Below are 14,316 nucleotides of genomic sequence, written 5' to 3'. Positions count from 1 at the left end.
TAACAATATTTTTACAGTTCAACTTCATATCTTAAGATATTTACTGTATGTCTCAAGACATGGGCAATGTCAAAGGTGTATTTATAATCAACCATGCAGAAAAATGCTTTTATATAAGAAACTGAATTAAACGTCTTGAGACATTTTTCAATGTCTCAAGACATGAGCAGTATCATGTAAGCCCCGATCTTCTGTAGGTATTCTCGTTTTTCGTACTTGCATACCAGTAGATTGGATTTCCTAAAGGGCATAATATAACGCATATTGATAACAATTCAACATCACACATGTACAGAATGAATAAAATAGATTACTGAAATATTCATTTATATGTCAATATTTCAAAATATAAGAATAAACTCAACGATAAAAGACGACAGATGTGTGTAGAAAAATATCAGGTACACGTTTATTTGAATCGGAAAACCGGTTTAAATAATTCAGTCGTGTAAATTGCATCATACTTGAAAACAAACGTTAAAAACACGCATTTATGTCTTTGTATTTACTTACATTTCTTGAAAATTTGATTCACCGTTAAATTACTCTTGTCAGAAAATACAGTTCTTGGCTCTGAGTGAGAAAATAAAGAAAAACTTATGAATATTCATGTATGTGACAATGTTTACCCATTATAAAAATCTACAAATTAATAGAATGATTATGTTAATTTTATTTTGATGTTTTATTTATTTTGTATTTTATCTTCAAAATACATATATGATAGACCGATTAGTCCTTAGACATCAATAAAGTAACAAAATATTTATTTTCTATCTCAAGACATATAATATTTTTGTAAGGCTAGGTATCTTCAAAATGCAAATACGAGATTCCGATAAGGCAAGTTTTTAGACATCTACAAAGTATGAACATTTTCATTTTCTATCTAAAGACATAAAATATTTCTGTTAGGCTAAGTATTTTGGAATTATTTTCGATTTTCAGAACAAAAATTTAATGGAAGACTGAAACAATCAATAGTTTGTCATAACTTTTATTTGATGTCTTTATTGTATACAAAAGTAAGAGTGAACATTCGTATGCACACATATATTAATTTCAAATTCAAATCTGTAGACATTACAAAGACATGTTTGACGCGTTTTGAAACATTTGGTTGAACATGTACTCATTTTTTGAAGATATTGACAACAGAACATATGTAGTGAGGTAGAAGTTTTATACAGTATGATAGAAAAATTAAACACTACACATGTGTAAATTGGTAGTGTATCGTCTAATAGTTAACAAAAGAGCGATTCAACGCACACGATCAGATGTGTAAATAGTCTCTGTTAATGGTTCGGAGTGGGTTAATAATTAAAAAAACCATTAACACTTTGCTTTTTGCACAACGACAATCTCAAAATTAGCCATAAGAGTATGTGTTGTGGTAACCGTATTAGTATTGTCGTATCCATTCATTGCATGAGACGTCAACCTCTTTGTCGACGACACTTTATACCAAAAACTTTTGAATTTATTCAGCAACTATTTGTATCAGTTTTTGAAAGAAATAACTATCGACCGACAAAATTTCAACAAAAGACCCCATTACAAATATTTTAACAGTTCAACTTCATATTTTAAGATATTTACTGTATGTCTCAAGACAAGGACAATGTCAAAACTGTATTTATAATAAACCATGCAGAAAAATGCTTTTATATAATAAACTGAAATTAAACGTCTTGAGACATTTTTCCATGTCTCAAGACATGAGCAGTATCATGTAAGCCCCGATCTTCTGTAGGTATTCTCGTTTTTCGTACTTGCATACCGGTAGATTGGATTTACTAAAGGGCATAATATAACGCATATTGATAACAATTCAACATCACACATGTACAGAATGAATAAAATAGATTACTGAAATATTCATTTATATGTCAATATTTCAAAATATAAGAATAAACTCAACGATAAAAGACGACAGATGTGTGTAGAAAAATATCAGGTACACGTTTATTTGAATCGGAAAACCGGTTTAAATAATTCAGTCGTGTAAATTGCATCATACTTGAAAACAAACGTTAAAAACACGCATTTATGTCTTTGTATTTACTTACATTTCTTGAAAATTTGATTCACCGTTAAATTACTCTTGTCAGAAAATACAGTTCTTGGCTCTGAGTGAGAAAATAAAGAAAAACTTATGAATATTCATGTATGTGACAATGTTTACCCATTATAAAAATCTACAAATTAATAGAATGATTATGTTAATTTTATTTTGATGTTTTATTTATTTTGTATTTTATCTTCAAAATACATATATGATAGACCGATTAGTCCTTAGACATCAATAAAGTAACAAAATATTTATTTTCTATCTCAAGACATATAATATTTTTGTAAGGCTAGGTATCTTCAAAATGCAAATACGAGATTCCGATAAGGCAAGTTTTTAGACATCTACAAAGTATGAACATTTTCATTTTCTATCTAAAGACATAAAATATTTCTGTTAGGCTAAGTATTTTGGAATTATTTTCGATTTTCAGAACAAAAATTTAATGGAAGACTGAAACAATCAATAGTTTGTCATAACTTTTATTTGATGTCTTTATTGTATACAAAAGTAAGAGTGAACATTCCTATGCACACATATGTTAATTTCAAATTCAAATCTGTAGACATTACAAAGACACGTTTGACGCGTTTTGAAACATTTGGTTGAACATGTATTCATTTTTTGAAGATACTGACAACAGAACATTTGTAGTGAGGTAGAAGTTTTATACAGTATGATAGAAAAAGTAAACACTACACATGTGTTAATTGGTAGTGTATCATCTAATAGTTAACAAAAGAGCGATTTAACGCACATGATCAGATATGTGAATAGGCTCTGTTAATGGTTCGGAGTGGGTTAATAATTAAAAAAACCATTAACACTTTGCTTTTTGCACAACGACAATCTCAAAATTAGCCATAAGAGTATGTGTTGTGGTAACCGTATTAGTATTGTCGTATCCATTCATTGCATGAGACGTCAACCTCTTTGTCAACGACACTTTATACCGTAAACTTTTGAATTTATTCAGCAACTATTTGTATCAGTTTTTGAAAGAAATAACTATCGACCGACAAAATTTCAACAAAAGACCCCATTACAAATATTTTTACAGTTCAACTTCATATTTTAAGATATTTACTGTATGTCTCAAGACAAGGACAATGTCAAAAGTGTATTTATAATAAACCATGCAGAAAAATGCTTTTATATAATAAACTGGAATTAAACGTCTTGAGACATTTTTCCATGTCTCAAGACATGAGCAGTATCATGTAAGCCCCGATCTTCTGTAGGTATTCTCGTTTTTCGTACTTGCATACCGGTAGATTGGATTTACTAAAGGGCATAATATAACGCATATTGATAACAATTCAACATCACACATGTACAGAATGAATAAAATAGATTACTGAAATATTCATTTATATGTCAATATTTCAAAATATAAGAATAAACTCAACGATAAAAGACGACAGATGTGTGTAGAAAAATATCAGGTACACGTTTATTTGAATCGGAAAACCGGTTAAGTATTATTCAGCAACTATTTGTTAAGTATTTAAGCTAAGTATTTTGGAATTATTTTCGATTTTCAGAACAAAAATTTAATGGAAGACTGAAACAATCAATAGTTAGTCATAACTTTTATTTGATGTCTTTATTGTATACAAAAGTAAGAGTGAACATTCCTATGCACACATATGTTAATTTCAAATTCAAATCTGTAGACATTACAAAGACACGTTTGACGCGTTTTGAAACATTTGGTTGAACATGTATTCATTTTTTGAAGATACTGACAACAGAACATTTGTAGTGAGGTAGAAGTTTTATACAGTATGATAGAAAAAGTAAACACTACACATGTGTTAATTGGTAGTGTATCATCTAATAGTTAACAAAAGAGCGATTTAACGCACATGATCAGATATGTGAATAGGCTCTGTTAATGGTTCGGAGTGGGTTAATAATTAAAAAAACCATTAACACTTTGCTTTTTGCACAACGACAATCTCAAAATTAGCCATAAGAGTATGTGTTGTGGTAACCGTATTAGTATTGTCGTATCCATTCATTGCATGAGACGTCAACCTCTTTGTCAACGACACTTTATACCGTAAACTTTTGAATTTATTCAGCAACTATTTGTATCAGTTTTTGAAAGAAATAACTATCGACCGACAAAATTTCAACAAAAGACCCCATTACAAATATTTTTACAGTTCAACTTCATATTTTAAGATATTTACTGTATGTCTCAAGACAAGGACAATGTCAAAAGTGTATTTATAATAAACCATGCAGAAAAATGCTTTTATATAATAAACTGGAATTAAACGTCTTGAGACATTTTTCCATGTCTCAAGACATGAGCAGTATCATGTAAGCCCCGATCTTCTGTAGGTATTCTCGTTTTTCGTACTTGCATACCGGTAGATTGGATTTACTAAAGGGCATAATATAACGCATATTGATAACAATTCAACATCACACATGTACAGAATGAATAAAATAGATTACTGAAATATTCATTTATATGTCAATATTTCAAAATATAAGAATAAACTCAACGATAAAAGACGACAGATGTGTGTAGAAAAATATCAGGTACACGTTTATTTGAATCGGAAAACCGGTTAAGTATTATTCAGCAACTATTTGTTAAGTATTTAAGCTAAGTATTTTGGAATTATTTTCGATTTTCAGAACAAAAATTTAATGGAAGACTGAAACAATCAATAGTTAGTCATAACTTTTATTTGATGTCTTTATTGTATACAAAAGTAAGAGTGAACATTCGTATGCACACATATATTAATTTCAAATTCAAATCTGTAGACATTACAAAGACATGTTTGACGGGTTTTGAAACATTTGGTTGAACATGTACTCATTTTTTGAAGATATTGACAACAGAACATATGTAGTGAGGTAGAAGTTTTATACAGTATGATAGAAAAAGTAAACACTACACAGGTGTAAATTGGTAGTGTATCGTCTAATAGTTAACAAAAGAGCGATTCAACGCACACGATCAGATGTGTAAATAGTCTCTGTTAATGGTTCGGAGTCGGTTAATAATTAATAAACCATTAACACTTTGCTTTTTGCACAACGACAATCTCAAAATTAGCCATAAGAATATGTGTTGTGGTAGCCGTATTAGTATTGGTTTATCCAGTCATTGCATGAGACGTCAACCTCTTTGTCGACGACACTTTATACCGTAAACTTTTGAATTTATTCAGCAACTATTTGTATCAGTTTTTTGAAAGAAATAACTATCGACCGACAAAATTTCAACAGAAGACCCCATTAACAATATTTTTACAGTTCAACTTCATATCTTAAGATATTTACTGTATGTCTCAAGACATGGGCAATGTCAAAGGTGTATTAATAATCAACCATGCAGAAAAATGCTTTTATATAATAAACTGAATTAAACGTCTTGAGACATTTTTCAATGTCTCAAGACATGAGCAGTATCATGTAAGCCCCGATCTTCTGCAGGTATTCTCGTTTTTTGTACTTGCATACCAGTAGATTGGATTTACTAAAGGGCATAATATAACGCATATTGATAACAATTCAACATCACACATGTACAGAATGAATAAAATAGATTACTGAAATATTCATTTATATGTCAATATTTCAAAATATAAGAATAAACTCAACGATAAAAGACGAAAGATGTGTGTAGAAAAATATCAGGTACACGTTTATTTGAATCGGAAAACCGGTTTAAATAATTCAGTCGTGTAAATTGCATCATACTTGAAAACAAACGTTAAAAACACGCATTTATGTCTTTGTATTTATTTACATTTCTTGAAAATTTGATTCACCGTTAAATTACTCTTGTCAGAAAATACAGTTCTTGGCTCTGAGTGAGAAAATAAAGAAAAACTTATGAATATTCATGTATGTGACAATGTTTACCCATTATAAAAATCTACAAATTAATAGAATGATTATGTTAATTTTATTTTGATGTTTTATTTATTTTGTATTTTATCTTCAAAATACATATATGATAGACCGATTAGTCCTTAGACATCAATAAAGTATCAAGATATTTATTTTCTATCTCAAGACATATAATATTTTTGTAAGGCTAGGTATCTTCAAAATGCAAATACGAGATTCCGATAAGGCAAGTTTTTAGACATCTACAAAGTATGAACATTTTCATTTTCTATCTAAAGACATAAAATATTTTTGTTAGGCTAAGTATTTTGGAATTATTTTCGATTGTCAGAACAAAAATTTAATGGAAGACTGAAACAATCAATAGTTTGTCAATACTTTTGTTTGATGTCTTTATTGTATATAAAAATAAGAGTGAACATTCCTATGCACACATATGTTAATTTCAAATTCAAATCTGTAGACATTACAAAGACACGTTTGATGCGTTTTGAAACATTTGGTTGAACATGTATTCATTTTTTGAAGATACTGACAACAGAACATTTGTAGTGAGGTAGAAGTTTTATACAGTATGATAGAAAAAGTAAACACTACACATGTGTAAATTGGTAGTGTATCGTCTAATAGTTAACAAAAGAGCGATTCAACGCACACGATCAGATGTGTAAATAGTCTCTGTTAATGGTTCGGAGTGGGTTAATAATTAATAAACCATTAACACTTTGCTTTTTGCACAACGACAATCTCAAAATTAGCCATAAGAATATGTGTTGTGGTAGCCGTATTAGTATTGGTTTATCCAGTCATTGCATGAGACGTCAACCTCTTTGTCGACGACACTTTATACCGTAAACTTTTGAATTTATTCAGCAACTATTTGCATCAGGTTTTTGAAAGAAATACCTATTGACCGACAAAATTTCAACAGAAGACCCCATTAACAATATTTTTACAGTTCAACTTCATATCTTAAGATATTTACTGTATGTCTCAAGACATGGGCAATGTCAAAGGTGTATTTATAATCAACCATGCAGAAAAATGCTTTTATATAAGAAACTGAATTAAACGTCTTGAGACATTTTTCAATGTCTCAAGACATGAGCAGTATCATGTAAGCCCCGATCTTCTGTAGGTATTCTCGTTTTTCGTACTTGCATACCAGTAGATTGGATTTCCTAAAGGGCATAATATAACGCATATTGATAACAATTCAACATCACACATGTACAGAATGAATAAAATAGATTACTGAAATATTCATTTATATGTCAATATTTCAAAATATAAGAATAAACTCAACGATAAAAGACGACAGATGTGTGTAGAAAAATATCAGGTACACGTTTATTTGAATCGGAAAACCGGTTTAAATAATTCAGTCGTGTAAATTGCATCATACTTGAAAACAAACGTTAAAAACACGCATTTATGTCTTTGTATTTACTTACATTTCTTGAAAATTTGATTCACCGTTAAATTACTCTTGTCAGAAAATACAGTTCTTGGCTCTGAGTGAGAAAATAAAGAAAAACTTATGAATATTCATGTATGTGACAATGTTTACCCATTATAAAAATCTACAAATTAATAGAATGATTATGTTAATTTTATTTTGATGTTTTATTTATTTTGTATTTTATCTTCAAAATACATATATGATAGACCGATTAGTCCTTAGACATCAATAAAGTATCAAAATATTTATTTTCTATCTCAAGACATATAATATTTTTGTAAGGCTAGGTATCTTCAAAATGCAAATACGAGATTCCGATAAGGCAAGTTTTTAGACATCTACAAAGTATGAACATTTTCATTTTCTATCTAAAGACATAAAATATTTCTGTTAGGCTAAGTATTTTGGAATTATTTTCGATTTTCAGAACAAAAATTTAATGGAAGACTGAAACAATCAATAGTTTGTCATAACTTTTATTTGATGTCTTTATTGTATACAAAAGTAAGAGTGAACATTCGTATGCACACATATATTAATTTCAAATTCAAATCTGTAGACATTACAAAGACATGTTTGACGCGTTTTGAAACATTTGGTTGAACATGTACTCATTTTTTGAAGATATTGACAACAGAACATATGTAGTGAGGTAGAAGTTTTATACAGTATGATAGAAAAATTAAACACTACACATGTGTAAATTGGTAGTGTATCGTCTAATAGTTAACAAAAGAGCGATTCAACGCACACGATCAGATGTGTAAATAGTCTCTGTTAATGGTTCGGAGTGGGTTAATAATTAAAAAAACCATTAACACTTTGCTTTTTGCACAACGACAATCTCAAAATTAGCCATAAGAGTATGTGTTGTGGTAACCGTATTAGTATTGTCGTATCCATTCATTGCATGAGACGTCAAGCTCTTTGTCGACGACACTTTATACCAAAAACTTTTGAATTTATTCAGCAACTATTTGTATCAGTTTTTGAAAGAAATAACTATCGACCGACAAAATTTCAACAAAAGACCCCATTACAAATATTTTAACAGTTCAACTTCATATTTTAAGATATTTACTGTATGTCTCAAGACAAGGACAATGTCAAAACTGTATTTATAATAAACCATGCAGAAAAATGCTTTTATATAATAAACTGGAATTAAACGTCTTGAGACATTTTTTCATGTCTCAAGACATGAGCAGTATCATGTAAGCCCCGATCTTCTGTAGGTATTCTCGTTTTTCGTACTTGCATACCGGTAGATTGGATTTACTAAAGGGCATAATATAACGCATATTGATAACAATTCAACATCACACATGTACAGAATGAATAAAATAGATTACTGAAATATTCATTTATATGTCAATATTTCAAAATATAAGAATAAACTCAACGATAAAAGACGACAGATGTGTGTAGAAAAATATCAGGTACACGTTTATTTGAATCGGAAAACCGGTTTAAATAATTCAGTCGTGTAAATTGCATCATACTTGAAAACAAACGTTAAAAACACGCATTTATGTCTTTGTATTTACTTACATTTCTTGAAAATTTGATTCACCGTTAAATTACTCTTGTCAGAAAATACAGTTCTTGGCTCTGAGTGAGAAAATAAAGAAAAACTTATGAATATTCATGTATGTGACAATGTTTACCCATTATAAAAATCTACAAATTAATAGAATGATTATGTTAATTTTATTTTGATGTTTTATTTATTTTGTATTTTATCTTCAAAATACATATATGATAGACCGATTAGTCCTTAGACATCAATAAAGTATCAAGATATTTATTTTCTATCTCAAGACATATAATATTTGTGTAAGGCTAGGTATCTTCAAAATGCAAATACGAGATTCCGATAAGGCAAGTTTTTAGACATCTACAAAGTATGAACATTTTCATTTTCTATCTAAAGACATAAAATATTTTTGTTAGGCTAAGTATTTTGGAATTATTTTCGATTGTCAGAACAAAAATTTAATGGAAGACTGAAACAATCAATAGTTTGTCAATACTTTTGTTTGATGTCTTTATTGTATATAACAATAAGAGTGAACATTCCTATGCACACATATGTTAATTTCAAATTCAAATCTGTAGACATTACAAAGACACGTTTGACGCGTTTTGAAACATTTGGTTGAACATGTATTCATTTTTTGAAGATACTGACAACAGAACATTTGTAGTGAGGTAGAAGTTTTATACAGTATGATAGAAAAAGTAAACACTACACATGTGTTAATTGGTAGTGTATCATCTAATAGTTAACAAAAGAGCGATTTAACGCACATGATCAGATATGTGAATAGGCTCTGTTAATGGTTCGGAGTGGGTTAATAATTAAAAAAACCATTAACACTTTGCTTTTTGCACAACGACAATCTCAAAATTAGCCATAAGAGTATGTGTTGTGGTAACCGTATTAGTATTGTCGTATCCATTCATTGCATGAGACGTCAACCTCTTTGTCAACGACACTTTATACCGTAAACTTTTGAATTTATTCAGCAACTATTTGTATCAGTTTTTGAAAGAAATAACTATCGACCGACAAAATTTCAACAAAAGACCCCATTACAAATATTTTTACAGTTCAACTTCATATTTTAAGATATTTACTGTATGTCTCAAGACAAGGACAATGTCAAAAGTGTATTTATAATAAACCATGCAGAAAAATGCTTTTATATAATAAACTGGAATTAAACGTCTTGAGACATTTTTCCATGTCTCAAGACATGAGCAGTATCATGTAAGCCCCGATCTTCTGTAGGTATTCTCGTTTTTCGTACTTGCATACCGGTAGATTGGATTTACTAAAGGGCATAATATAACGCATATTGATAACAATTCAACATCACACATGTACAGAATGAATAAAATAGATTACTGAAATATTCATTTATATGTCAATATTTCAAAATATAAGAATAAACTCAACGATAAAAGACGACAGATGTGTGTAGAAAAATATCAGGTACACGTTTATTTGAATCGGAAAACCGGTTAAGTATTATTCAGCAACTATTTGTTAAGTATTTAAGCTAAGTATTTTGGAATTATTTTCGATTTTCAGAACAAAAATTTAATGGAAGACTGAAACAATCAATAGTTTGTCATAACTTTTATTTGATGTCTTTATTGTATACAAAAGTAAGAGTGAACATTCGTATGCACACATATATTAATTTCAAATTCAAATCTGTAGACATTACAAAGACATGTTTGACGGGTTTTGAAACATTTGGTTGAACATGTACTCATTTTTTGAAGATATTGACAACAGAACATATGTAGTGAGGTAGAAGTTTTATACAGTATGATAGAAAAAGTAAACACTACACAGGTGTAAATTGGTAGTGTATCGTCTAATAGTTAACAAAAGAGCGATTCAACGCACACGATCAGATGTGTAAATAGTCTCTGTTAATGGTTCGGAGTGGGTTAATAATTAATAAACCATTAACACTTTGCTTTTTGCACAACGACAATCTCGAAATTAGCCATAAGAATATGTGTTGTGGTAGCCGTATTAGTATTGGTTTATCCAGTCATTGCATGAGACGTCAACCTCTTTGTCGACGACACTTTATACCGTAAACTTTTGAATTTATTCAGCAACTATTTGTATCAGTTTTTTGAAAGAAATACCTATTGACCGACAAAATCTCAACAGAAGACCCCATTAACAATATTTTTACAGTTCAACTTCATATCTTAAGATATTTACTGTATGTCTCAAGACATGGGCAATGCCAAAGGTGTATTTATAATCAACCATGCAGAAAAATGCTTTTATATAATAAACTGGAATTAAACGTCTTGAGACATTTTTCCATGTCTCAAGACAAGACCAGTATCATGTAAGCCCCGATCTTCTTTAGGTATTCTCGTTTTTCGTACTTGCATACCGGTAGATTGGATTTACTAAAGGGCATTATATAACGCATATTGATAACAATTCAACATCACACATGTACAGAATGAATAAAATAGATTACTGAAATATTCATTTATATGTCAATATTTCAAAATATAAGAATAAACTCAACGATAAAAGACGACAGATGTGTGTAGAAAAATATCAGGTACACGTTTATTTGAATCGGAAAACCGGTTTAAATAATTCAGTCGTGTAAATTGCATCATACTTGAAAACAAACGTTAAAAACACGCATTTATGTCTTTGTATTTACTTACATTTCTTGAAAATTTGATTAACCGTGGAATTACTCTTGTCAGAAAATACAGTTCTTGGCTCTGAGTGAGAAAATAAAGAAAAACTTATGAATATTCATGTACGTGACAATGTTTACCCATTATAAAAATCTACAAATTAATAGAATGATTATGTTAATTTCATTTTGATGTTTTATTTATTTTGTATTTTATCTTCAAAATACAAATATGATAGATCGATTAGTCCTTAGACATCAATAAAGTATCAAGATATTTATTTTCTATCTCAAGACATATAATATTTGTGTAAGGCTAGGTATCTTCAAAATGCAAATACGAGATCCCGATTAGGCAAGACCTTAGACATCTACAAAGTATGAACATTTTCATTTTCTATCTAAAAACATAAAATATTTTTGTTAGGCTAAGTATTTTGGAATTATTTTCGATTTTCAGAACAAAAATTTAATGGAAGACTGAAACAATCAATAGTTTTTCATAACTTTTATTTGATGTCTTTGTTGTATACAAAAGTAAGAGTGAACATTCGTATGCACACATATATTAATTTCAAATTCAAATCTGTAGACATTACAAAGACATGTTTGACGCGTTTTGAAACATTTGGTTGAACATGTACTCATTTTTTGAAGATATTGACAACAGAACATATGTAGTGAGGTAGAAGTTTTATACAGTATGATAGAACAAGTAAACACTACACATGTGTAAATTGGTAGTGTATCATCTAATAGTTAACAAAAGAGCGATTCAACGCACACGATCAGATGTGTGAATAGGCTCTGTTAATGGTCCGGAGTGGGTTAATAATTAATAAACCATTAACACTTTGCTTTTTGCACAACGACAATCTCAAAATTAGCCATAAGAATATGTGTTGTGGTAGCCGTATTAGTATTGGTTTATCCAGTCATTGCATGAGACGTCAACCTCTTTGTCGACGACACTTTATACCGTAAACTTTTGAATTTATTCAGCAACTATTTGTATCAGTTTTTTGAAGAAATAACTATCGACTGACAAAATTTCAACAGAAGACCCCATTAAAAATATTTTTACAGTTCAACTTCATATCTTAAGATATTTACTGTATGTCTCAAGACATGGGCAATGTCAAAGGTGTGTTTATAATCAACCATGCAGAAAAATGCTTTTATATAATAAACTAGAATTAAACGTCTTGAGACATTTTTCCGTGTCTCAAGACAAGACCAGTATCATGTAAGCCCCGATCTTCTGTAGGTATTCTCGTTTTTCGTACTTGCATACCGGTAGATTGGATTTACTAAAGAGCATTATATAACGCACATTGATAACAATTCAACATCACACATGTACAGAATGAATAAAATAGATTACTGAAATATTCATTTATATGTCAATATTTCAAAATATAAGAATAAACTCAACGATAAAAGACGACAGTTGTGTGTTGAAAAATATCAGGTACACGTTTATTTGAATCGGAAAACCGGTTTAAATAATTCAGTCGTGTAAATTGCATCATACTTGAAAACAAACGTTAAAAACACGCATTTATGTCTTTGTATTTATTTACATTTCTTGAAAATTTGATTCACCGTTAAATTACTCTTGTCAGAAAATACAGTTCTTGGCTCTGAGTGAGAAAATAAAGAAAAACTTATGAATATTCATGTATGTGACAATGTTTACCCATTATAAAAATCTACAAATTAATAGAATGATTATGTTAATTTCATTTTGATGTTTTATTTATTTTGTATTTTATCTTCAAAATACAAATATGATAGATCGATTAGTCCTTAGACATCAATACAGTATCAAGATATTTATTTTCTATCTCAAGACATATAATGTTTGTGTAAGGCTAGGTATCTTCAAAATGCAAATACGAGATCCCGATTAGGCAAGACCTTAGACATCTACAAAGTATGAACATTTTCATTTTCTATCTAAAAACATAAAATATTTTTGTTAGGCTAAGTATTTTGGAATTATTTTCGATTTTCAGAACAAAAATTAAATGGAAAACTGAAACAATTAATAGTTTGTCAATACTTTTTTGTGATGTCTTTATTGTATACAAAAATAAGAGTGAACATTCGTATGCACACATATATTAATTTCAAATCTGTGGACATTACAAAGACATGTTTGACGCGTTTTGAAACATTTGGTTGAACATGTATTCATTTTTTGAAAATACTGACAACAGAACATATGTAGTGAGGTAGAAATTTTATACAGTATGATAGAAAAAGTAAACAATACACATGTGTAAATTGGTAGTGTATCATCTAATAGTTAACAAAAGAGCGATTTAACGCACACAATCAGATGTGTGAATAGGCTCTGTTAATGGTTCGGAGTGGGTTAATAATTAACAAACCATTAACACTTTGCTTTTTGCACAACGACAATCTCAAAATAAGCCATAAGAGTATGTGTTGTGGTAGCCGTATTAGTATTGTCGTATCCATTCATTGCATGAGACGTCAACCTCTTTGTCGAAGACACTTTATACCGTAAACTTTTGAATTTATTCAGCAACTCTTTGTAGCAGTTTTTTAAAAGAAATAACTATCGACCGACAAAATTTCGACAGAAGACCCCATTACAAATATTTTTACAGTTCAAAGTCATATCCTAAGATATTTACTGTATGTCTCAAGACATGGACAATGTCAAAGGTGTA

The 14,316-nt window shown here is 29.6% G+C and overlaps 1 long non-coding RNA gene across 2 annotated transcripts in view; it reads right to left on the bottom strand.

Annotated features, from left to right (window-relative positions):
- Window positions 1-13,419, bottom strand: part of LOC127725183 (uncharacterized) — a 30,604-nt gene extending 17,185 nt beyond the window's left edge. For both annotated transcript variants that reach the window (XR_007992828.1, XR_007992829.1), the window contains exons 1-7: window positions 13,198-13,419; window positions 11,640-11,699; window positions 8,970-9,029; window positions 7,411-7,470; window positions 5,853-5,912; window positions 2,073-2,132; window positions 514-573 (exon numbers count right to left, since the gene is read on the bottom strand). This is a non-coding gene — a long non-coding RNA (uncharacterized LOC127725183). The remainder of the gene's footprint in view (window positions 1-513; window positions 574-2,072; window positions 2,133-5,852; window positions 5,913-7,410; window positions 7,471-8,969; window positions 9,030-11,639; window positions 11,700-13,197) is intronic.
- Window positions 13,420-14,316: the final 897 nt, after the last annotated feature.

The sequence above is a fragment of the Mytilus californianus genome, unplaced genomic scaffold (genome assembly GCF_021869535.1).
Source record: "Mytilus californianus isolate M0D057914Y unplaced genomic scaffold, xbMytCali1.0.p SCAF_1, whole genome shotgun sequence".
NCBI classification, from domain to species: domain Eukaryota; kingdom Metazoa; phylum Mollusca; class Bivalvia; order Mytilida; family Mytilidae; genus Mytilus; species Mytilus californianus.
This window is presented reverse-complemented; position numbering and strand designations above follow the sequence as displayed.